Source organism: Rousettus aegyptiacus, unplaced genomic scaffold (assembly GCF_014176215.1).
Source record: "Rousettus aegyptiacus isolate mRouAeg1 unplaced genomic scaffold, mRouAeg1.p scaffold_m13_p_4, whole genome shotgun sequence".
NCBI classification, from domain to species: Eukaryota; Metazoa; Chordata; class Mammalia; order Chiroptera; family Pteropodidae; genus Rousettus; species Rousettus aegyptiacus.
In genome coordinates, this window is record NW_023416307.1 from 104,981,385 (window position 1) to 105,006,319 (window position 24,935).

Below are 24,935 nucleotides of genomic sequence, written 5' to 3' on the forward strand. Positions count from 1 at the left end.
AATTTTTGATCCTTGTCTCTGTTTACATCTCTCTCTAAGCTCTGGCTTAGACTTTGTGGCCTCAGGTATGAATAGGTCAGGGTTAAAAAAGAGGAAGAGAATTTGGTAGAGGTAGAAAGGGATAGAGGAATGTGGTAGTATTAAAGGAAAATAGCAAATGTGAAAATATTAAATGGGTAATATTACAGGAAGAAAGTAGAGAGAATGTCTTGAAGACAGTATAATTATGAGTTGGGAACACAAGTTTTCCATCTGGATTTAAATTCTAGCTCTGCTATTTACTAGTTATTTAACCTCAAGACACTTACTTCACTTCTGAGGCACATTTTTGTCACCTGTAATGTGGAACTAATAATAAGAAGTTGTATTATAGGGTGACTGTGAGTAGTATATGAAGCATTGCCTAAAAGTCATAGCTTGTATTTATTGAGACCTTCCTATGTGCTAGCCACTACACTAATGTAATTATCTAATTTAATCTTTAATACAAGTCTATGAGTTATGTACTGTACTCTTAATTTTCCCAATTTTACCAGTAAGTAAGCTGAAGGTCTTAGAGGTTTGGTAACATGCCCTCAGGTCACACAGCTGGTAAGTTAGCAGAGCGAGAACTCTGATAGGTTGACACCAATGTTTTGATTGCAGAGACTGTGGGAGGCAGACTGACATGAAAGAGAATGTCCTTACTTGTATACACGAAGTGGAGAACTATTGTTGAGACAGGCAGGACAAATTACCAACAAGTAGTTCATCCACGGTTTTCTGGAGTAGTCCAAGAAGGAACAATGACTGCTGGGATGAAGGAGAAAGGAAAGTTGGTAAATCTTTTTCCATGATATTTAACCCTATTTCCAGGGTAAAGTTTTGAGTTTCTTTCCCAGCATTCACTAGAAAACTTTACATCAAGGTAATGCTAAATAGTCCAGGTCTCCACTCAACTCTCCCCCACCTCCCACTCTGCCTCTTCTGCTTTACGTCCTCTACTTGCTCTTTCCTGAAGTCTGATCCTGAGTCTGGTCCTAGGTAAAAGTGCCCTTCCTGTTCCTTCCCCTTCACCTCAGTCTGTCTGCCATGTTTTGGGCTGTACGGCTTCACACTACTGTTTGGCTGCAGACCGCTTTGCTCCCTAAGATCTAATACTTGCCTCCTGGGAAGTATTCCATAATTACTTTTCTCCTTTTTTCCCTCAGAAGTTCCCCAGTTCTCTTTTCTCGGTGCTGATCTCTTGGATGGCTGTACTACAGTCACATAATTCCAATACCAGAGCAAGTCAAACAGTATAGAACTGTGTAACAAAAAAGTTAACATATCCTCCCCACCCCCCTGCCCCACTCTGGCCAATCTCAACGCTTCTTCAGTCCCACCTCAGGCATCTAGTGTTATTAGGTTGATTCTCTTCACACCTCTAGGAATGTATCAAAGCATAAAAACCATAGTTTGCTTTCATTTCATTAAAAAATCTTTTTTCCTGAAATGGTAGTCTTCATTATGCACACAGTCCTATTTTTCTCTCCACTCTTTCCTGTCTCCCTTCCACCCTCCTTCACACCATTAAGAACTGTCTTTTCTGGTTCCCTTCCCTCTTTCCTCCCCTCATCTTTTCCCACCTCTCATCCTCATTTCAGTGAGTTGCTACTAGCCATTGTGCTGGGGCCAGGGGATACAAAGATATGCAGTAAGACACTGACCTTACCCCCTGGGAGATCAAGGTCTTGTGGGGAGGTCAGATGTGAATAGCTAATTGCTACAAAGATTATTTTTCTATCATTTGGATAACCCTCCTCATTCATTTAGAATGAAACCGAATAGTCATTGAGATCCAGGCCTGCTACTCTAGTACTGAATTGACCCTGGGCCATGGGAATTAAAAAAAGATTGTATCCCAGCTCTTAGACAGCCTATTAAATTAAGTCCAGTCTCTACCCTTTCCATATTTGGTTGCTGATCATTACGGACATTTGTCAACATTATAGGCTCCTGTCTATGGAAGAAATAAATGCTCAGCATCCTTAGTAGAATAGCTTCTTCTAACAGGAATTGCATTTAATAAAGAATAGCTTTCTCATTCTCAGAAACAGCTTGATCCATGGTAAGGGTAGCAATCAATGGCTCAGTCTATGAAGCCAGGTGCAGACTACTATGCAGATTTCATTTTCTGGGTTACAGACAGAATAGAGAAGAGGTATTGAATGCTAACTCTGTGCCAGGCATTGTACCACATGCACTTCACTTGTCTCTCACCTGCAGTGAGAATCTTCATTTCAATTTAGTTCAATCAGAAATATGTATGGCATGCCTACCATGTGCTAGACTCTTGTCAGTACTTGGGGTGCATCAGTTCAAAAACAGTGTTGCCCTCCGGTAGTGTACATTCTAGTGGAGGTGGGCAGGTAGGTAGGACAGATGATAAACTATAAACATTAATTAGCAAATTATGAAGAATATTGGAAGTTGGTAAGGGCTATGAAATAAAGAAAAAGTAGAGCAGAGTCAGAGGACTAAAAATGCCCAGAGTTTAGCAGATTTTAGTATTAAATGGAATAGTCTGGGTGGACTTCATGTGGAAGTGATTTCTGTAAAATATGTGAAATATTAAAAAAGACCACTCTGTCCTACAGTCTAGATAAAAGATTTAAAAACTTATTTGTCAAGTCTTTGTTGTGCTGCGTAATAGAGGAATGGTCCATCCTGTCATCCATACCCTTAATGCCTTATAATTTTTCGAGGGACTCAGCCCCTGGAAATAATTAGGTGCTCCAGGGAATAGTGCACATTTCCAATGGAGTTCAGAGGAGGAAAGACTGGATGTCAGTGAGCACTCTCCCAGAGAGATGTGCTGAGCATATGGTATGTGGGAGGCCATGTGACAGACACACGGAGATTCTGAGACATTCTCCCAGAGTGCTGAAAATCTCTTTGGGAGATTAAGAGAAGTGATTAAGGGCCTTGTCTTCAGAGTCAAACTACCTTTTGAATCTGAGCTCTGCCATTTTAGGTTTGGTGATTTCCTTTACCTCTTCGAGATTTGCTTTCTTCCTCTGTAAAATGGGAATATTAATACTTGCCTCAAAGGGTTGTTATAATGCTGATGTAAGGATGGTTGACAGCATTTAGTGTAGTGTCTGACATATGTCACAACAGTGATCATTGTTCTCTACCCTCATCTGCAGGATCATTTGAGGATTTACTCACTGGCAAGATGGCTGAGATAACAATTAGTCTCACAAAATCTCCTGAGCTGAGGCCAGGTGAGAGGCCTGTGGTAGGAAGGTACTGGCACTTTTCACTTCCTATTCTCAACACAGGGCCAACTTTCCCGAAAAGCATATGGACCAAAAGAACTCGTGGGGGTTTTTCTCAGTAGGTGGACGTGTAAACAAATGACAGGGCAGGGAGTAGTGGCTTGTGGATTCCTGATAGGTCAGCAGTTATAAGGAGTCACCCCCGGGACTGCCATCTGTTCCCATCCTCTCCAGACTTGCCATGTCCTGAGTTTCCGACCTAGAGGGGAATTAGGAAAATACAAGTAAAGGGCAGAGGTTGTTATGGCTGAGGTGAGGAGCAGTCTTTCAAGGAGGCTGCTTCCTGTGCAGGCCACTCACACCCTTTGAGATTAGATGGGTCTGGACTGGTAACACAAGAAGGTCTTAATGGACCTTAACTCATTAGGAATTATTCTGTGATTGATTCCTATATTCAGAAAACACTGCTACCAACAGTATGCCAGTTATTATGCCATTGGGAGGGAGAAGAAGCCAGCAGAAGCATTGGCCCTGCCCTCAGGTTGCTCATGAGTGTCAGGCAGAAGTAGTTCAGGGGTATCTGTGGGAGCTCATGGTTGGATGATGATAAACACTGAGTACTTACCTTGGGCCAGGTAACTGTCTAAGCAGTTTCTGTGGATTAAGTCATTTAAACATCACAACAGCCCTGTGAGATAGATCTTATTTATCTCCAATTTACAAACTGGAGAAATAAACCAGATAGAGGTTAAGTAACCCTAGGACACACTCAGATAGTAATGGACACTTAGTATATCAGGAGGTTTCCCGGACATTTGGGTTTTTGGCTTCTTTTAAAGAAGATCCAAAGATGGATATCCGTGGTTGGGCTCTTGTCCTGCCAGGCAACAGCCAGCGGCAGTTGAGTAGCTGCTCATCTTGCTGGTTGGCCAGTCCCCACCATTGACTGCTGGGTAAGGCCTCACCCTCTTCTCTGTGCTGATTACCTGGCCTCTTTTGCATGTGGTGAGCAACCATGAGTTAGTTCACTTTTTAAGTTTATTTGATGAAGGTAGCAACACTCCAGCCTTCGAAAATAGCTTCAGAAAATAGTAAAGTTTAGGTGCTTGGGGGAGGGGGAATGTAGGTAAGTTGCAGTGGGCAATGCCCACACTGGAAACACTGTCTTGTACATGTAGACGAGATGCCGCATCTCTAGTTCTTTAGGTCCAGAGCCCAACTTACATGGGTTATTCTATCATGACCTGGTTTTTCTCAACTGGCTCTTCTATAACCCAGCATGGAGTTCTCTCTTCCTTTTTCCTTGAGTTTCCTTTCATTGTTCTACCATTTTTTAAAATTGCACATCTCATTTTTAAAGAAAAAAATTGAAAATACAGGGAAAAAGTTGAAGACAGCCAATATCAACAGTCCCTCCCAACTATAACTACTTTCTTCACATTTAGTGTGCATTCGTTTTATATTTTATATGTTTTTATATTCTATGTAATATTCATATTTTTAAACAAATTGTATACATTTAGCCTACACATATAAATGTTTCTATTATAAAACTTGAATCATACAATATATAGTGTTTTGAAACTTGTTTTTCTGTCAATAATATACATGAACATTATTAGATGTCAGCAGCTACATTTGTGGTTTTTAAAAGTTTGCCCTTTTTTTGGTATACTGTAATTTCTTTACCTAGATAATGCTCAAGATGTTTACAGATTTTCATATTGGCGCACATCCTAGGTTATTTATTTGATTAAATTCCAGGAGTAAATTGTACCATCAAAGAGTAAATAACACGAGCCTATGGTGGCTCAGTTTCCCTAACTTCTGATTTTTTTGTAAACATTACTATATATTACATATACTTTCTATGTGTGTATATATGTGTGTACATGTGCCTCTGTGTATGCATGTCTATATGGTAAAATTATAGATGCACTTAAAGTATTGAAGGGAAGAGCTGATTATGCCTGCCATTACGATAATGGCGTGCGTTCCTTTATCCCTGCCAGTCTTCCCTAGGAAACTCTTGATTTCCCTTATTCTGCAGCCTCAGTAAAATCTCCATTTTGTGATAGGGTGAGTAAGTAAGTACTTCCAGTGAATCACCACCTGGTTCTCTCTCAAACAGCCTGGAAGGAAGTGGCAGGGTAAAGGCAGAGTACCTTGCTCCTTTCGTTCTTCATCTTCTTCTCTCCATAGCGAACTGGCTGTAGTTGGAAAATTGGAATAGAAAATGCTGTTTTTCTCAATTCTGGTATATAGTTAGCTCTGCAGTGTCGGATGTGGCTGGTTTAGCCACTTGGCACATGTCATGGGCTCCACCATCATGCCATGGCTGGTGACAGCCTGGACGGTCCACACTTTTCCATCACAGCTGCTGTTTTGTAGTTTGTGAGCAAAGCAGGGAAGGAGGCCAGATTTTTCACCTGCTCCCAGAAGTTGTCCATTGCATCCATTTACTCGGGGGGAAACTGCTCTGGACTGTACCAGGGAGAAAGAAGAGCCTGGAGTCTTCTGAATGAAGGTGTGATTCCCTCACACAGATACTTTTAACATTGGCTAGAAGAGTGCGTTGCTGATATTTTGGTAAAGAGCCTTGCCGAGAGAAGTGTATATTGGCAGGTGAGTATAACATTTTTCCTTCACAAAATAAGATTATGCTGAACATGCTATTAGGTGACTTAATTTTTTTTCGGTAATAAGTATATTTTTTCATGTCACTATTCTGTTGAATTTTCATTCATTGGTTCATTCACTAACTTATTTAATAAAAGAAAAAGAAAAGCTCTTTCCACCATCCTTCATTTACTATTAGTGGGAAAGACAGATAATAATCAAATAATCATACCGAATCACACCAATTCTGAAAGAAGTTGCTCTTTGAGCATATAGCAGAGGCGACCTGAGGAAATGCTACGTTAGCTGTGATCTGAGGGATAAGATGTGGAGGTGGAATTAGGATGGGAAAACAGAGACAATAGCCATATTTATAGTATAATATTTTACTTAGGTCTATGTCATATTTTATGTAACAGATTTTTGGGGAGGGATTTTTCCCCAGCTTTATTGAGTGAAGTATAATTAACAATGGGAGCATTTACATTATTTTTGATTTTACACCTATTTCATCCAGTTTGATAGATGGATTGGAGGCTTTGAGTTCCTGATCTAGCAGTGGAGTGAATTTCCCTGGATTTTCTAATATTCTCACTTGGCTCTCTTGTGTTCAGTGATCCAGATTTGCAAATCTCAGACTGAGCTGTAGACAAAGGAAATCAATCTGCCATGGAATTACACTATGGAAGTGGCCTTGCTTTTGGCTTGTGAGGCCAAATAGCCGCACCTGCGTTTATTACCTAATGTAGCTGGCAGGTGCCCTATTCCTTTATGCATCTATTAATTTACCCATGTAACATTTATGAAGTCCCTAGTCATGCCAGCTGATGTGTTAAAGGTTGATAATGTGAAATTGAAGAGCTCTTAGCCTCTGTCCTCCAGAAGCACCTAGTAGGTGTGAAAACACAGAAGTAATTCAGTATATAATGTCATAAATGGTACTCCTGTAGTAAAGGAGTGAACCTAGTCTGTTCTGTCTACTCTGGGAGCCAGAGAACATAACAACCAGCTCCCCATAGGTTTCTCAAAGGAGGTGGTAATTGAACTGATTCTTTTTTTTTTAAAGCGATTCTTGAAGACTGATTAAATTTTGTCAAATATGAAGGGATTTGGGGCTTTCTGATAGAAGGGATTCTTAGAGCAAAGATTTCAAGAACTGAGGGGAATGGCGATGGCCAGTACTTGTGGGAAGTATTTGTATGTTGCTGGCTTCTTGGTGGGAAATTGGCTTGGAGAGTAGTTGGGGCCTTATAGATAAGGAGAGACCTTGAATGCCATGCAGGGAAAGCTGGGTTTTGTTCTGTATGCAGTGAGAGAATGTTTCCATCAGATTGAGTATGTTAGGTAATATGAGCTGCGGTAACAGATACAATTCAAAACCTTTTTGACTTTACATCATAGCCATTAATTTATTCTCCACCTAATGTCCAAAAGGGATGTTTCTGATTGGCAGGTGACTCTCCTTCTAGTGGGGATTTTCATGGAGGTGAGTCGTTTTGTCTTTTTTTTTTTCTCTGAATATACAAAGCTGGGTTTGCAAATACAGTGTTTAGGGTCCAGAGAGGTACCATAAGAGTAACACTGGCCTGGCTTAGTCAGAATTGGTCAGAATTTGTGGGGCGGTGGCGTGTCAAGAGAGTCCACGCCTGATCTGAGAAACTGCTAACTCAACTTAAAAAAAAAAAAAGCCATTGTGTTGGCAAACAAAATATTTACTAGGGGTGTATTTGGTCCCCAAGTTTCTACTTTGTGATCTCTGATAAGGAATATAGCACATTGGAGAAATCTTTGAAAACCAGGAGCAGCATAAAGAGGATATAGGTAGGTCCCTTGCCTCCTCCACAGCCAAAAAACTAGAGTAAGGTAAGCTTTCTTTCTGTAACTCTTAAATCTGAGGGTGATGCCGGCCCCACAGTCACAGTGCTGTGGCTGACTCACCTCCTTGGAAATGCTGCTGAGATAAGGACCTTCGTTAAAGGACAATCTGTGCCCCTCTGATTTGAATTCTATATGCTATTTTGGAAGTAATGAGAAAGTGTAGGGAAAGTAATGATTATTGTTTGTTACTCTGAAATTCCTTGAACAGTGTGTTTGTCATGTAAAGCCCAGTTTAAATTTATGAAGGACAGTCCCCTTCTCAAAGTAGCTGACATTAATGGAAGAAGAGAAAAAATTGCTCACTGTTAGTCTACCACACATACATCCTGCTTTTCTCCCCTGAGCGTTCCCTTTAGTGGCACTAGCTGCCTTAGGGAGGACAAGCTCCTAACACAATTCTAGAGGGCCCTTCCCCGGGGCATCTGGCTGAGGATGCCATCACCATGGTAAATCCCCACAGCTACTGTTAGAAATGTACCCAGAGATCCCTGTGACCTCCCCATAGGACTTTTCCCTCTATTGAGTTAGAGGGGAGGGAGAGGAAAGCATGGGGGCTGCAGAGCCAGGTATACCGGCGCTCCCACCGCCCAGCTCTGTGACTTCCAGCTCCTCCCTGCTCCACCGTTTGTCTCCATTCGTAAAGATGGCTGTCAGTTCACTTGTCTACAATTCTGGTATAAGGACTAAATAAAATCACATATTTAAAGCACACAGCGCAACAGCTGGCACATAGCAGGCATTCAACATATGATGGTTCCCTTCTTTTCACCCTTTCCTGCCCATGGTAGGAATTTCTTGCTCTGTAGTTTGTAGCCTCCAATTGCATTTCTGGTAGATGCAGGGAAACTCGATGTTAGCTTATTTAGAAGTAAAGATGAATTAACTGTGAAATAATAATACAAGTCAATGAGAAAATAGGATTTGATTTATTACTATTTTAATTTAGATGCAGTTGGAGATTACATATTTGCATAAAATAATTCTTGAAAATTATTTCTTTCCATGTACTCATAGATGAGGAGTTTCTTGCAGAGACGAAAAGAGCCCGTGGTGGTTTTAAAAAGGTTTAGGGCCACAATGTTATTGTTCTCCCCCTTTCCTCTTTTCAAAAGAGAAATAATCATAATTATAGCCCATGGAGAGATGGAGAGTGCAGTAGAGTTAAAGGTAAATGAATTTTTGATTCTTGCTTAAACAGGCAATGATTTGGTTACCTCTTATTAAACTTTGAAAATCTGGGTTCAGTTTTTCAAATGTATTAATAGCATTACTCAGCCAAGCAGAGTCACAAACCCACAAGATTAAAAATTAGTTGAATGCACCAGAGACCCATGGATGTATTGACTCCATAACAACTGGCTTGTATTATAGATGTGAGACAGGGCATTTTTATTAATCACACTGCTTACTTAGCTCCATAAATTACATCATCACGTCTTAATGTCAGCATGGAGCTATGAGTCCTTTCTGACGTCATCTGGAAGCTTCTGTTGGTCATGAGTTTTTGTTTAGTGGTAATGATCCCATTTATGCTTAGGCCATTAATGAAACATTGTACTAGTTATTACTATTTTAGAATTAACACTTGAAAACACTAGCTTTTCATCAATCTTTATTTAATCATCAAAATGTGTGTAGTTAGGCTAATTTGTTCCCTCCCTCCTTCCCTTTTTATCTCCTTTGAAATGGCTTCAGGATGTTTTCAATGTTTTCCTTCTGAAAAGAATTCAGTTTAAGTAAAGCAGGACTCGGGTATCAGTCCCATCTATGTGGGTGGCAGACTATAGCGCCACCTACCTAGATTCCTGATGCATAGCAGTTTTCAGGTTTCATGACAGGCAGCATCTCAAGTTTATGGCTTTTTAGGTTCTTTAGGGGAAGAAGGATAATTTTCTCTCTACCCTTATAGGTTCTTGGCTGAGAACCCTCCCACCCCAATAAAAGACAGATTAACAGGAGGAAGACAAACAAGTTTAATACTTCCATATACATGGACGATGCCCAGGAAAACTGAGTAACTCCCTGAGTTGGCCCAAGCAGTCACCTTAAATACCATCTCTAGGTAAAGACGAAAGATGCTGGGGGTGGTGGGGAAGGCCAGTTATGGGAGGTGACCAGGAAAAACACAGTATACAAGGTTATGCAAATTAAAGTCCAGCCTTCTCCACTTAATGAGAGTGTCTAGAATGTTAGTCACCCCCCTCTTCCTGGTGTAGAGAGGAAGACAACCTTACACTTTTTCTTATAAATGTAAATGTCTCTCACAAAAAGGTAGTATCTCTGGTTTTTGGAGCTTCTTGTGTGTCTACTTTCTTAAAAATAACCAATTTAAGATAATTCTATGTCAAAGAAGTATATTTTGGGGTGGCCTATTTCCTCCCTCCCTCCCCCGTCACCAGCATCTTTCTTGAGGGAAATACTGGACAAAAGAGCTAAAACAACGGGCTTGCCGACCAACTTTCTGCAGTATGATACACCAGATGACCCTGCTGGGAAGTTAAGGCCGTTCTGCTCTGGACCCGGTGACCAGGCAGGACCCTCTGCTGTGTTTTTCCCTATAGAAATCGGTGGCAGTGAGATCTGCTCTAGCTGGAGTCGTGTAAAGATTAACAGGTGTAAATTAGAGAATAGCTATGAAAATGTTCTGATTTACAATCTTAGGGTGATAATTACACAATTTCATCATTTTCTGAGTTGTTAAGTATGAAAAATAGGACATATCTGAAATCAGAGATCACTTGGCATCATTTTTGTATTTTGATGGTTCATAAAAATCTAAAACACTATTAGATTGTATGCAGTATTCTCGTGTTTCCTTTCTCCAGGGAACTGCTTGCCAGTCCTCATAAATACTAGCTCTATTTTCTTATGAATGATGCTGACCATGACTTTAGCAGTGACCCTATGAACAAAGGTCACTTCCCATTGAGAAATAAGAGCTGCCTTTCTGCCAGGTGTACCTCGTGTGTGTGTGTGTGTGTGTGTGTGTGTGTGTGTGTGTGTGTGTGTGCACGCATGCACGCAGTGGCCATGAGCCCTGCTAAGCCCCATTACCTCTGTTTGGGCTTGCCAGTTCTTGTCAAGTGAATAGGGCAGTCAGGTTATATTGGTTTTCATGTGATTTCTATGTTTTGGTGGACTAATTGACAATTTCTAATATGTTACTCTGTTTCAAGAAAAGAAAGTCTGGCCCTGTGGGCGATTCAAGTTCCCCTTCCATTAGACATCCTATAAACTCGAGCATGCCCTGAAACTCTCCTGGAAAGAGAAGGTGCTGTTCTTTCAGGCTGCTGACTGCAGTGCAGAGAACCATTCCAGCTTTGCTGAGGGGGTTGAGCCCATCAGCTGCCTGTTCTTTGCTCCAAGCATCAATATAGTCAGGACAAGTTGATCTCTTGAAAAAGTGCTATTGACATGAAAGTTTAGCACATCAACAGCTTCGCTCATTCATCCAAAATATATCAAAATGGAGAGGAGCAAAGTCCTGTTTGTGTTTTCTTGGACTCCTTGTTTTCTATAGCACTGCAGCTTGTGTGTCACTTCATGTGAAAGTGACCTTGTCATTCTTTCAGGGATATATGGGAAGGCAACAGCATCAGGCAGCATGCAGTTTGGACGGAACTGGATTGGGCACCTGAGTCTGTTGACTCAGTGCTCTGGTAGACACTTTACTGAATGGGAGTACAAGCTGTGTTTGTTATCATCTGCCGTTTATTTTTAACTTCTACCTGAGAGGGCACGTTATGAGGTTGGGGGAGGGACGAGTGGGAAAGCTGAACACATGAGGTATTTAATCGGTACAGAAAGTTATGAGTATAAAGGTAGTTGTTGAGGTAAGACCTGCATTCCATTTCTTTGGGGCCTTCCATTCTCCTTGCTTTTCCTTTTCTTCTTCCCAGCCTGAGGGCTACTTCCTACATACTCTGCCTAGACCTGCACTGTCCAGTGTGGTAGCCAGTAACCACATGTGGCTATTTAATTTGAAATGTCAGTTAATGAAAATGAAATACAATTATAAAACCTCTCAATCTCTCAGTTACGATAGCCATATTTCAAGTGCCCTTAGCCACATGTCGCTACCATAAAGGACAATGAAGTTCTAAGAAAGTTCTGTAATCCCAGGAAGTTCTGTTGTACTGCACTGCAGACAGTAAGCTCTGGAGAAGCAAAGGGTGTGTGTGTGTGTGTGTGTGTGTGTGTGTGCGCGCGCGCGCGCGCGCGAGTGTACGCTCACCATCAAGTCTTCAGTGCTGAGCCATGGTGCTTGGCTCATGAGAAGCTTCCAGTGAATGTTGTATGAGTGAATGGATATATAGGAGTGAATGAATGAAGCAATTTTACTTTACGTATGCATGATTTAACTTTGTTCTTCTTTTCCTTCCCCAAACTCATGTACCCAGTGGGGTTAATGGCTATCCGGGTTTGGTTCATGTAAGTTTACACGTGCCTCTGCCTCCTTCTGACTTCATTTATTTGATTGCATTCCTCGCATTTCTTCCGTGCTATTAATGTCTTGCCTGTAGATCTCAAAGCAGATATTTGATAGGCTGTTTTCCATCTTGTGGACTCACGTGGGTTCCTACTCCAATTAGCATATTTTATTAAGCACATTTGATATGCTGGCTAGGGTGATAAGTACTTCAGGTAAACCATTCAGTGCAATCTGTGTGTTTCTCCTGGGAGGTAGGTACTACCAGAGGCCCCAGTGAGAAAGCAGAGGCCAGCCAGGTTAAGAAGCTTGCCCAAGGCAAGCTATCTCCCTAGAACGTGGCAGACCCAGTGGTCACAACCTTATCTAAGATTCCAAAGCCTCTCTGTTGGAGGCCTGTGCCCTCAGTGCTTCACATGTGTATCAATATTCTGATTGATCTTAGAAGCACCTATGCCTCTGTGTCAGTTAGGAATTATATTGGGATGATAATGCAACAAATCTAAAATAGTAACCTAAACAAGATGGACTTTTCTTTCAGAAAATGCTAAGTCCAGGAAATGTGGCCCAGAATGTAAGGTGCATGATAGTGTCACCAGTTTTTCTTCGTGTTCTGCCATCCCTAGGTCATGCCGTTGTCCTTACCTCACGTGAAGCTCCTGAATCAAGTTTAAGGCAGGAAGAAACAAGAAAGGGGATAAGCTTAAATGACAATTGTCTGTTCTCTTTTAAGGAACATTTCTGGAAGTTCCATCCAACACCTCATTGGTTATTCCTCACTGCAAGGGAGAGTAGAACATGCAGTCTTTTAAATGAACATGTTTCCTCCCATGAAATTAGACTTCCATCCACAAGTATGAATCAAAGAATGAGTATTGGGCGGGCACCTTTTAGCCTATCACAACCTCACTGTTACGTTATCGTTTTAGAGGCTGTGAACTCGCACTCTCATGATTTGGGCAGGTTTTGCTTGATCAGCTGAGTTTAACTATTAATTTTTATCCTTCAGATCTGGCATACCCTCTGTTACTAGCAACCCAGATTTTTTCCTTGCACCTGCCTGTCTGTGTGCACTTGACCAAAGAAATGCATGAACAGGCATTTCTATAGAAAGAAAAAAAAATAGTTTAATATTGAATTGGCCAGTATGGAGGCAGGAAGCTAATGCTCAAAACCCAGCTCCCTGATGGTGTGTAGGTTTCAGATTAAATAGGACGAAATCAAAAGACACTGTAGGTTAAGATGTTTGAATTTGTGCTAGGAACTGATTGATCAGAGGTGAGGTAAGAATAATAAATTATTTCTTCAGGTCTTGAGGACAGTTCTGAGGTCTTTTCCAGCATCCCTCTGTCTGGTCTCATGAGAAACTAGCCATGGGGTCATTCTACCTTAGGGTTCAGGAGCTGAAACATAACTTAGCCAAGATGGTATCTTTAGCCTGCCAGAGGTCTGAAAGTGCGACCATTAGTGAGGTCTGGGCTAGTGTCTTCTGCTGCCTCAGGGGTTGCTCATCAGTTTTAAATCCTAGAGCTAGGATTTAAAACTAAATTTAATCAAAGTCATAGGGACCCTCCATTTCATCTCTAGCTGCAGACAGCACTGTCCCCTCTTGGGTAATTCCCAGCAGATGTACGCATTCATCTTACCTTTCTGATCCCCATAGATATTTTGAGTCTCCAGCCCCTGATCAGAGGATGCTGTTCCTACCTCTGAGGTGCCACACTTCTCCTTTGGTTGTGGGCTTTGTGTGGATTATTTCCCTTTTCTCAGTAGTGTGGTCCCAGGAGGTGTGTGAGACCTATGGATCATGGTGAGACCAGAAAAACCCAGTAACACAGCAACCCATTTAGTTGGCAGAGCTTAGCTTTGTTTTAAAGGGGATGCCTCATTTGTAAAACCCACTCCACCAAGCACCCCTCAGGTAGGGTGTTTTATGCAAATTCCCCCAAGTAGGACTCCCGGGAGTATTATTGGTAAGACTAGCTTTTAGTTTTTCTATGACTATATTTGAAAGTTACACATTTTGCAAAAGGGCAGTTCTTCTAAATCTGGCCTTTCAGGCGAGTTGTATTTATCTGGTGGGCTCTTTAAATTATATGGAAATTGTGATTGTGGAACCGCTGGCTTAGGAATTCCTGAACTTTTTGATAGTGGAGAGATAGATGCACTCATTCATTCATTCAAAAATGAGATGTTTTGTACTTACGAAGTTTACTGGGTTGGCAAAATGTTTGAATGAAAAGAGAAGGTGTGTTGCATTTGTTTATGTTTCTTTGTTTTTGACTGCTTAAAAAATATATTTTCACACAATCTAACTCTTTTTGTCAGGGGCATTTCAGAGGATTATTGATTCAGAAGATCATTTTTTTTTCCCCCAGGAAGGTCTTTTTTAGTGTTTGTTGGGTACAAAATGCATCAATCAAAGCATTTTAATACAATTTAATAAAATATGGTCTCATGTAGATAAACTGATTTTGTTTTCTTGTTTATTGAGGTTTATTTATTGATCAAGAAATTCATCATATGTTTCTTTTATAATAAGTTGATGGGGAAGGACAAACGTAGGCAGAGCAGAGACGTGAATAAAGGTTTGATATATCAGAACTTCCCAGCAGCTGAGAAAAGTATGGTGTGTGTTTTAGACTTTTGATATTGAGGTATTTGAGGGATGGAACATGTGTTAAACATTTTATCAGCTCAGAGTATACATAGAAAATGAGCTAAGATCTTGACCTTGTGAGGAACTCACTTATCAATGCATTAAGCTTGCACTTGTGAAATTATATCACGCAAGCAAGATAATGTTTACAGTTTCCATTGAGCCATTTGCAGCATCTGTGTTAGGTTGGGCTATCTAGAGATTGTAATAAATCTCAAAAGATTCCCTTTTGAATCTTAAATTATGAATCAAAAAAGGATGCTGGTCATGCGCCTCAGAGTAGCAACCACAAATATTTTCTAGCACTTTGCCAATTACTTAAAACACGGGTGTCAAACATGACTTCTAACTTATTTTTATAGTAATGGATGTGTGCATGTACACACATCTAGTGTTTATTTTTACCTATTAGTTAGAGCTTCACATTTGATCCACTATCTTAAACACAATGTTGTGGAATAAAGTAAAATTTGCCCACTATCCTCTTCTTCCCTTTCTGGGCAAGCCCAAAACTGATACTGGCTAAGGCCAGACTGCCTATCCTGGATATCATGCTGTTCTTATTACTAGGTGCTGTATCACCTCATGGAAGCCATCAGAAGAATAACCCTAGCCAAGATTTCTTTCTTAGGCTAGGGACAAAAAAGAGGGCAGATGTAGGTAGTATTGATCCATGAACACTTGGTGTTTAGACTAGCCTGGCTTACCTTGGGCCCAAGGGCTCTTGAGCCCTCCCACCCTGACTTACTTTATTCTCTTGCATCTCTACTTAAAAAAACAAAACAAAAACAACAACCACAAAAAACAAAAACAAAAACAAACTTCCCCATATCATCTCAGCTTTTGGCCTTGCGGGGGTCAAAAAGTAATTTTTCTCCTACCTTTCTATGTTCTTCTGGCTGGGTTAATAATCAAATTGATATGAGACAAATTAACAGGAGAAAATGTCCAGAATTTATTATAGATGTACATGTATGGATGCCATAAGAATATGAGATCTGGGAAGACATAGAGCAGTTGAGGTTTATATGCCATCCTGAAGCTAAGGAAAAGTGATTTGGGACTTCAAAGGTCAAGAAGGCAACTCACATGGAGATAGAAAAGCAAGTGCTTGGTGAATAAATGTTTGTTGGCCGTCTTTAAAGTGGGACACAGAGAAGACATTGATCTAATGGGCCTTCCCAGGTTCCTCCCTGTGTATCACAGCACTAGTTCATATTAAACTATAGTTACCTGTGGTGATATCTTCTTTCCTAGAGCAATTCCTCTAACTAACTAAATTCTTTTCAGCAGTTAGGGGAGGTCAAAGATTTTTCCTGAGTCTTTATTTCTGAAAAATAAACAGCTTAAACATATTAATATTCCAAAAGGCATATTTGGGGTGCTAAAACGTTGGTCCCCCTCAGCCTTCATCTACATTTTTCTCAAATTCTTCCCCTTTTCCTCCTCCTCTCATAGTCATACTGTTTAGTCTCTTCCTCCTTATGTTGCATATGGCTTCAGACTTTTTATTTATTTATTTATTTATTTATTTATTTATTTATTTATTTGATTTTTTTTAGGTGAGGCAACTCTTGGTTGACCTCACAGATTGTAAGGACCTTGTCAGCTTACAACCCCTTATTTTGTTATTTTTTAATTTATTTTTTATGCCTATAGCACCTGGTCTTCCTAGGTGGTCTCCCATTCAAGTACTAACTAGGCTCAACCCTGCTTAGCTTCCGAGATCAGACGAGATCGGACTTGTTCAGAGTGGCATGGCCGTATACTCTTCAGACTTTTTTGATTGAACGTCGTTTGATATTACTGAGTATAAATATTTGATTTCTGCCAGCGTATTTTAGTAAATGTTTCCAAATACATGTGGTCATTTAAGTTAATATAGTAGTGCCCCTTTATCTATAGGGATACATTCCAAGATCCTCCAGTGGAAACCTGAAACCTCAGATAGTACTGAATCCTCATATACTATGTTTTCCCCCATATATACATACCTATGATAAAATTTAACTTATAAATTAGGCACAGTAAAGGATTAAGAACAATAATAAAATAGTACAATCATGACAGTATAGTATAATAATTTATATGAACGTGGTTTCTCTCAAAATATCTTCCTGTATTGCACTCGCTTTTTTACTTCACGGGAAGTACTTATGGCTTTCTTGGGCACATCCCAATCATCACTGATCTTGTGCTTTGGAGCCGTTGTGAAGGAGAATAAGAGTTACTTGAACACGAGAGCTGTGATATGTGACAGTTGATTTGATAACCTAGCCAGCTACGAAGAGACTAATGGAAGGGTTTGTAAGAATGTAGGGATGCTGGGCAAAGGGATGATTAAAATCTTGGCTGGAATGGAGCAGGATATCTTGAGATTTCATCACACTACTCAGAACAGCATGCAATTTAAAACTTGATTGCTTATTTCTGAAAATTTTCATTTAATGTTTTTGGATCATGACTGTGCGTAACAGAAACTGCAGAAAGTGAACCTTAGGATAAGGAGAGATTTACTGCATGTATAATTTAGCCTAACAGATTTTCTTTGACTTTAGTTTGCAAGTTCACACTCTATCACTACTACCCAGCAAAATCCAAATAATGCAACAACACAATATCCAGAAGTCGTTGAATGGGAGAAAGTAAGATGATAAAAAGCATTGCAAAAATAATAGAAATCACTTTAATACAGCCATTATTATATGCAAAGCACTTCCACATAACGATCTTTGATAGTGTTACCTATCCTCACATGGTATTAATTTTGTGCCTGGCTTAAAGATTTAGCTGCTCATTTAGTAAAATACTGCAGAGGTCCCTGGCAGACAGTAGTGACCAAAGCAAAGTCCATGCCTTCTAATGAGGAGTGTTTTAAAATAGAGGAAACATAATCGAGGCCTAGAGAGGTTAAATGACTGGTCTGAGGTCATGTAGCAAGTTAGGGAGAGGTGAACGTTATATCCTAGGTGTTTCTGTGTCTGTGGCTTTTTTTCTACAGCTTCACTTATCAGTCTTCTCCACCATGCGCCCCTGTAAAAACAGAAGTTAAAAAGCTTAACATTACTTTGACTGCTTGAGTTCTTTTTCCCCAAAGTTCACCCAGAGTTTATATAGTATCCTATTACATATATTTGTTTCAATGTAAAATTCTTTGAGATGATGTAATATTACCCGCCCCCCCCCACACACACCTCCAATTGTATCTTACACTCCAGAAAGGTGTGTCTTACTTATTTTATGCTTGAAGGCTGTCTTTGCAATAGGGTTGACGAGCCATCCTGGTTTATCCTGAGTTGACAGCGCTCCTGAGATGCAGACTTTCTTAAAACTGAAATAGTCTTAGACTGTCTGGTTTGCCTGAGACTGAGTGGTTTCCAGGTTTGCAGGACTTTCAGTGCTAAAACTGGGTAAGTCTCAGGCAATATGGGGCTAGTTGGTCATCCTGCATTGCATATTGGAAGTAGGAAGGGACTACATTTATTGTAATTGAGAGCATGACGAAGCACTGGTTCAAAATCTTAGAACATTCCCCGGTAGTTAATTTAAATTAGCATTTTTATAAAGAAACAGGGTAGCCAAATGAGTTTGGCTGATGATATTTTGCTTCACTTCTAATATCACCTTTTTTGTGGAAAAACTTGGTATGGTCCTCAACCATAATAGAGCATAACTGATAATTAATTTTAGGTGTATATTCATGCTTTTGTACCAAATCGATAAACTAATTTATTCATCCGCATTGCAGAGAAATTCTCTAGTTTGAAGTTGAATCCAGAGAGGTAGAGCTGGTTTCCTTGGGGTTAAATTTTATAGTTCCCAAATATCAACATCAAATCATCTGTGGAACCTGGAAAGGAGAAAACGTTTATTGATTTATGTTTCACTTTGGTTAAATTTATCTCTATTAAGATTGAAGAAAAATAATATACCTTCAGTGTATGCCTGGAGTACTAGCCATGTTATACCGGTCTAGGAGAAATGCTTACCAAAAAAAAAATAAAATAAAAAAAGGAAAAGAAAGGGAAAAAAAGAGAAAAGACATTTATTGAATACTTACAAACATCTTAACAGCATTATTTCATTTACTCCTTACACCCAGCTTATGAAGTATTTTGTCAGTCCGTATTGTCTGCAGTGACAGAACAACCACACCCCAAATTCCAGTGTTAATAAAAAAAGAGTTTGTTTTTTAGATCAGGATATGTGTGCATCAAATATGTTAGTGGGTGGGGAGGGGAGCCTGCTCATCATAGTCACTCATGTTGATAGGGAGGGCACCTCCCAACATTACTGGTTGCCATGCAAAAGGAAAAAGGAAACTTTGGTTGGTCTTAAATCTGCAGTTCTGTGTTTGGACTAGAAGTGACACACCTCACTTCTGCATACAACTTATTGGCCAGAACTAATCACACAGCCCCACCCACCTATCAAAGCGGAGGCTGGGAAGTGTTACCCTTGGATGTCCCCAAAAGCAGAGGGCCAGAAATCTTTGGTGAGCTGCTCCGATGTCTACCACAGCAGGAAGTCTTCTGTTTGAAGCTGGGGAACCTGAAGCTAAGAAAAGTTAAGTAACTCAACCAAGAGCTTTCAGTTTGCAGGTGGCAGGGCTCCAACTCAGGGCTATCTGGGTCCAGCATCCAAGCTTTTAACCACTAAGCTACTCTGCTGCCATTCTTCCACACCCCATGCCCCTTGTTCCCCACAGAATTTTCCCTCTCTTAATAAATTTAAGATCAATTTCTTGCCTTTGGTAAATACTCTCAGCCTAGAAGGAAAACACACAAAAAAGAAAAGTAGATACAACATAAGTTTGTTAACGCTACCAAAAAAGCAGTCATTTTCTTTGTGTAAACTGTGCCTCAAGTTATTTTCGATTCATTTTAATTAAAGATTGCCTGTCAGCTCTCCGTAAGTGTTGTGTTATGCTGAAGTAAGCAATGATGGATCCATGGCAGGGAGTAAATGTACACAAGTGCCGAAGTGGATTCTCAGTCCATAGGAAGTCAATCTGAGCATCTTAATTAAGAGTGTCCAAAACCAACGCAGGATATAAAACATTCTAGATCACTTGACTTCGCTTGGCCTACCTCTTTAACTCTCTCATGTGTTTCCTATTTGGTTTTCTTTGACTTGAAATTTCATTCAGTATAACACGCAGTTCTCATATTCACCACACTTCCAGTAACCCAGAGACACATGGTTAAGGAAAGTGGATTTCTTTTGACTTTTTCCTCTTTGTTGAGGCTGGCCATTACCTTTGGATATTTCTTATCCTCTTGTTCTCTCTTTTGTGCTTCTATAGGGGAAGAACATTTAGTACTTCAGAGCTACCCAAGGTCAACTGACCCTTTAAACTAATAAATGAGCAAATGTTTGAGCACCTTTTATGTGTCCAGTACAACTGCACTTTGACTTACTAGGTTTGCCAGCAAAAGAATTTTAGCGTAACTGCCATTTATTAATGGGGTTTAAACACTCCTTAGAACTCTTCCATTTTTATGCAAATATATTAGGGTTAGTGAGCATCATGGTCATCAAGGTAAAGCATATAGGGCATAGCAGTAAGGACTATGGGAACAGATAACACTACATTTATATTTTAGGCCTGCTACATACTTTTCTTACTAGTTCTGGGATAAGTTCTAAATTCAGACTGAGCCTCAGTGTCCTCAGCTGTAAAATGGTGAAGTGCTCAGTACTCATTGTAGTTGCATCATCAAAAGTACATTTAACTTATATGAAATCATCTTTCCATCCTCATCCTGAATGAATGAATGATGTAGGTGGTTCCCCATTGTGGGTTAAGTTTAAGAGTATTCAAACTGTGCTGGATATGTGTCTTGGGGATTTTAAACTCATATATTTTGATATATCCTCTATATTTAAGGGAATGCTCTAGAGATGAGAATGTCTCAATATAGATGACAATTAAATTTGTTCAATACTTTAGTTAGAATTACACGAATAAATTATAAATTAAGGATTGCCTGCTTTCTTATATTGGGTCAGTTTGTTTGAAAGCAAGCCTATCTTTCAGATAGATCTTAGTTGGCTCATGGGGACTTAGATTTTGGAGGAAAAAAGAACCACCAGGTGGTGCCAGCCATTTTCTGATCCAGAGACAAGAAATACAATCCCAGCTAAGTAATTTCCATCCGGGATACCCTTAACAATTTGGGATTTCTTAAGGCATTCTGCCATCTGCCTCAGATTTAATGTTATTAAGTACATTGAAATTCTTGAGCTTTAAATCCTCATGTCAAAGACTCTTTCTCTGATTTGTGATTTGTCATGCTACACTCTTTTAGCTGATAGGATTTTTGTATTTACAAAAAAAAAAAATTGCCTGTAGTGATCAGCTGTTGCTTTTCGAACAGTCATTTCATTATGTGGCAGTGTTTAAATAAGTACCTACCCTCAGGGTAGTAAAAATTTGGTTGGGAAATAATTGTCTTAAAATCAGTATAAACAAATGTGCTTGGTTTTTAGTAAGCTGTTGCTATTCTTTGTAATCTGTAAGGAGAACAAATCGATGTTTTCTTCCTTTGGGGGAAAAAAAATACCGGAGGGTGAAAACACCAGATAATTATATTTGTCAATTCATCCTCCCTTTCACAAATATTATTAAATGCTTCTTCAGGGAGACAATGTGGTACAATGGCTAGGACCTTAGGCCCTGCGGTCAGACTACTTGGATTTGAATCCTAGCTCCACCATTTCCTAGCTACTTCTCAGGCCTGTGGTTATTTTATCTGTTGTGATGATAACAACAGAACTTTTTAAGGGGTCGTTATGAGGCCAAAAGCATGACACATGTGTTTTTATAGAATAAATGCTCAAAACATGTTGAAGCCCATGAATGTTAGTGCTTTGAGCTTGTTGCTACTTAGGATTAATACAAGGACTCTAATGGAGCTGGAGGCCCCATCTTGGATCCACTGACCTGCAGTGCCATTGATGGGAGAGCATTATTTAGCTCTCATAACTTAGAAAATCCAGACCATGACCCCCATTTTACAAACGAGGAAATGTGAAGGCTTAAATAACTTATTACGGTTGCTTAAAGGCCAAGCAGCATCCGGTGTCCCAACCTTGCTCTAGATTTGCCATGTAGTCTAAGGCAGGGGTCCCCAACCTTTTTGGCACCAGGGATGGGTGCTCCTAAGAGAATCTAATGCCCGATGATCTGAGGTGGAGTTGAGTTGGTGATGCTAGCTCTGGGGAGCGGCTGCAAATCCAGATGAAACATCCCTTGCCACTCACCTCCTGCTGTGTGGCCTGGTTCCTAAAAGGCTATGGACTGTTCTCAGCCACGGGATTGGGGACCCTTGGTATAGGGCAAAATTTCCCTTTCCAACTGTTATTCACTTGAGACCACATTACCTCATGGCTTGCATTCCGGAATGATACTCATTTTCAGGCAACCGTTAGTCAACTTTAAAGGTTCTCATGAGCATCTTGAAAATAATACTTTTACATAACCACTGCCTTCTGCTAGTGTTAGGATGGGGCTGGCAGATGCTGCATTTGATAGCTGTCTAATCTTCCATCCTTTACTATATGTGCTTGTGCCCACACAGCAATTCCATTTCTATGGGTTCTCAACTGGCCACTCAGTGCTAAGTGTGGCATCGTTACTACTGTTTTGTAGTTCTAATTCCCAAATTTTATGAAAGGCGTAATTCAACCTTGTTAGCCTGGCTATCTACCTATATTTTATCTTTGAACTAGATAAGGACAAAAGGCTCTTATAGGCTTCGCAGGTTAATCTGTCTGTTAGACAATAGTAAAATACTGGTGGGGGGGGGAGGGGGTGGTGGTATTGGAAACAAAATAGCATAGCTTACGTTTTGTAAAAGACTGAAACTTCTAAAACTGAGGTGGTTATTATGGCACTGTCTGCAGTTCGGACCTAGAGAAAGTCAAGACAGGTATGGCTGGAACAGGCGTGTGAAGAACGCAGAGGTGCCACATGAAAGCAAAGTTAAAGTGTCGGATTCTTCAGCCTGTCAGTGCAAAGGCACAGCAGGGACACAAAATCCGTGCTGTTGTGAATGGTGTGATTGAAACATGATGAGACGTTGGGATTCTGTCAGGAACTTAAATAGGTTAATTTCATATTCGACGAGTTGGATGATAGTAACAGTGCCAAATAGGTGACATTTATTGAGTGCCTACTCTGAGTCAGACATCATGTCAAATTAACATAAATTGTCTCATGTAATGCAATGTGGTAGGTCTTATTCTTATTTTACAGATAAAGATGGGGAAGCTCAGCAAGGTTAATTGGCATGTATAGTAAGTGATGAAGCCAGAAATCAAGTTTAAAGTTACTCCAAGGCCCATCGTCTTAAATAATTCACTATATGTTTCCAAGGATTTTGAGTAGCAGAACAAAGAAAGAAAGGGTTGAGCAAATTTATACATGGCCACATGGAGTGCTGATGTCTCCCTAACCTTGAGATCTGAAGTGAAAGTGGACTTAATGGCACCCCCTGGCATACCCTCTAGAGGTAGATTGGTAAATGATAATCAGTATCACTTCATTTAAAATTTGATATTTGTGTTTTTAAAATAGGTTTTGATCTGCATTGGAAAATACACTATAAAATAGGATCCAAGACCTACATGAATTGGGTTTTCGCTTACTTTTCCAGCTGCACTGTGAGAACTGCTGCTCTGGACCTCTGTTCCCCAAAGTATGCCACTCTCACTAGTTCAGTGGGATGTTAGTAGGATATAGCTGTGCATTTGGAGAGTGTACTAAAGCAGAGCTCCTTTGCAGGATTCTTGGGGCTTTCGATATGCTGACAACCCTTAGTATTCCCCACGAAGAGCTTGTCAAAATATTTTTGATCCTGAAACTCTTTTACAGAGCTCCTCTGGGACAACTGTTGAAAACATGAAAAATTTGATCCATACTCTTACTTCCATTGTATTTTAATTATTTCAGTGTGAAAAACCTTCCATATAGCTAAGTCATGGTGATGACTTTTTTCTTCTGCACCAGAAACTCAATGAGGAGAGCTGGAGTGAAGGGATCCTGTGGAAACAGAAGGCTCTTTGGAAATGAGTGATTTAAGTGACAGGTGACTAAATCTCAATTTGGCCATAGAGATCTCCAGGTGGGAAGGAATATTAGTTATCTACTGCTGTATAACAAATTACCTCCAATATTATCAGCTTACAACAGTAAACGTTTTGTATTGCATAGTTTCTGTGGGTCAGTAATCTGAGAATGGCTTAACTCGGTACCTTGGGCTCAAGGTTTCTGATGAAATTGCATTCGAACTGTCAACCAGGGTACAGTCTCATCTAAGGCTTGATTGCGGTGCTATGGGGACTCTCCTTTCAAGATCACTCTTGTGGTTGGCAGGCCTTGGTCCTTCACCACATGGACTTCTCCACATAGCAGCTACTCAATATGGCACCTGACTTCTCCCAAGAAGAAAGATCTGGGAGAGAGTGGGAGAGAGAACCTAAGGCAGAAGAGACAGTCTTTTTATAACCTTACCACGGAAGTGAAAAGAGGGTTGGAGTTTCCTTGGTAGAAATGTGTTTCAGTTTTCATTTGTGGTGAGGAGACAGAACAGTTTAACAAAAAAGCTACTACCTCCCATTGTAAGTATCATATTTCATGGTCCATGAGTAGGCAGAGAAAAATAAGGTACATACGGAAATCAATCAGGAGCAGTTGGTCAGTATGATTTTGCCCTAGGGAACCATGTGGGCTGTGAAGCTTGCTAGAAGGAAGGAAGGAATTACAGAGAAGCATTTTGCTGTAGTCCAAATATTTCTTTCATCAGGAAACAAAATTATGTTAAAACTACACATTTCTAAAATTCAAGGGAGGCAGAACTAAGAAAAGGAGAGATAACAAGTGTGAATTTGTTTTCTTGATTAAATAACCTTTTCTACTTCCTTATTTGAGTGTAAATTGTGGTGTTACAAAAAGGTGGTATTGTTTATTTGCTCTCTTAAGACACCCAGGAGAGAAAACTCAACTTCTTCCTGCTGTCTAGGAAACAGCTCCATAACTCAGTCCTGACATCTGTTTTGATGTTAGCAAAATGGCAATAAAATTTGATTGAGGTGAAATACTTCT

The 24,935-nt window shown here is 40.1% G+C and overlaps 1 protein-coding gene and 1 pseudogene across 15 annotated transcripts in view; one reads left to right on the top strand and one right to left on the bottom strand.

The window, feature by feature from the left end:
- The window catches only part of MAGI1 (membrane associated guanylate kinase, WW and PDZ domain containing 1), a 542,794-nt gene that overhangs the window by 131,939 nt on the left and 385,920 nt on the right, over positions 1 to 24,935 (top strand). The window lies entirely within an intron of this gene.
- Positions 16,478 to 16,596, bottom strand: LOC118602656 (annotated as a pseudogene).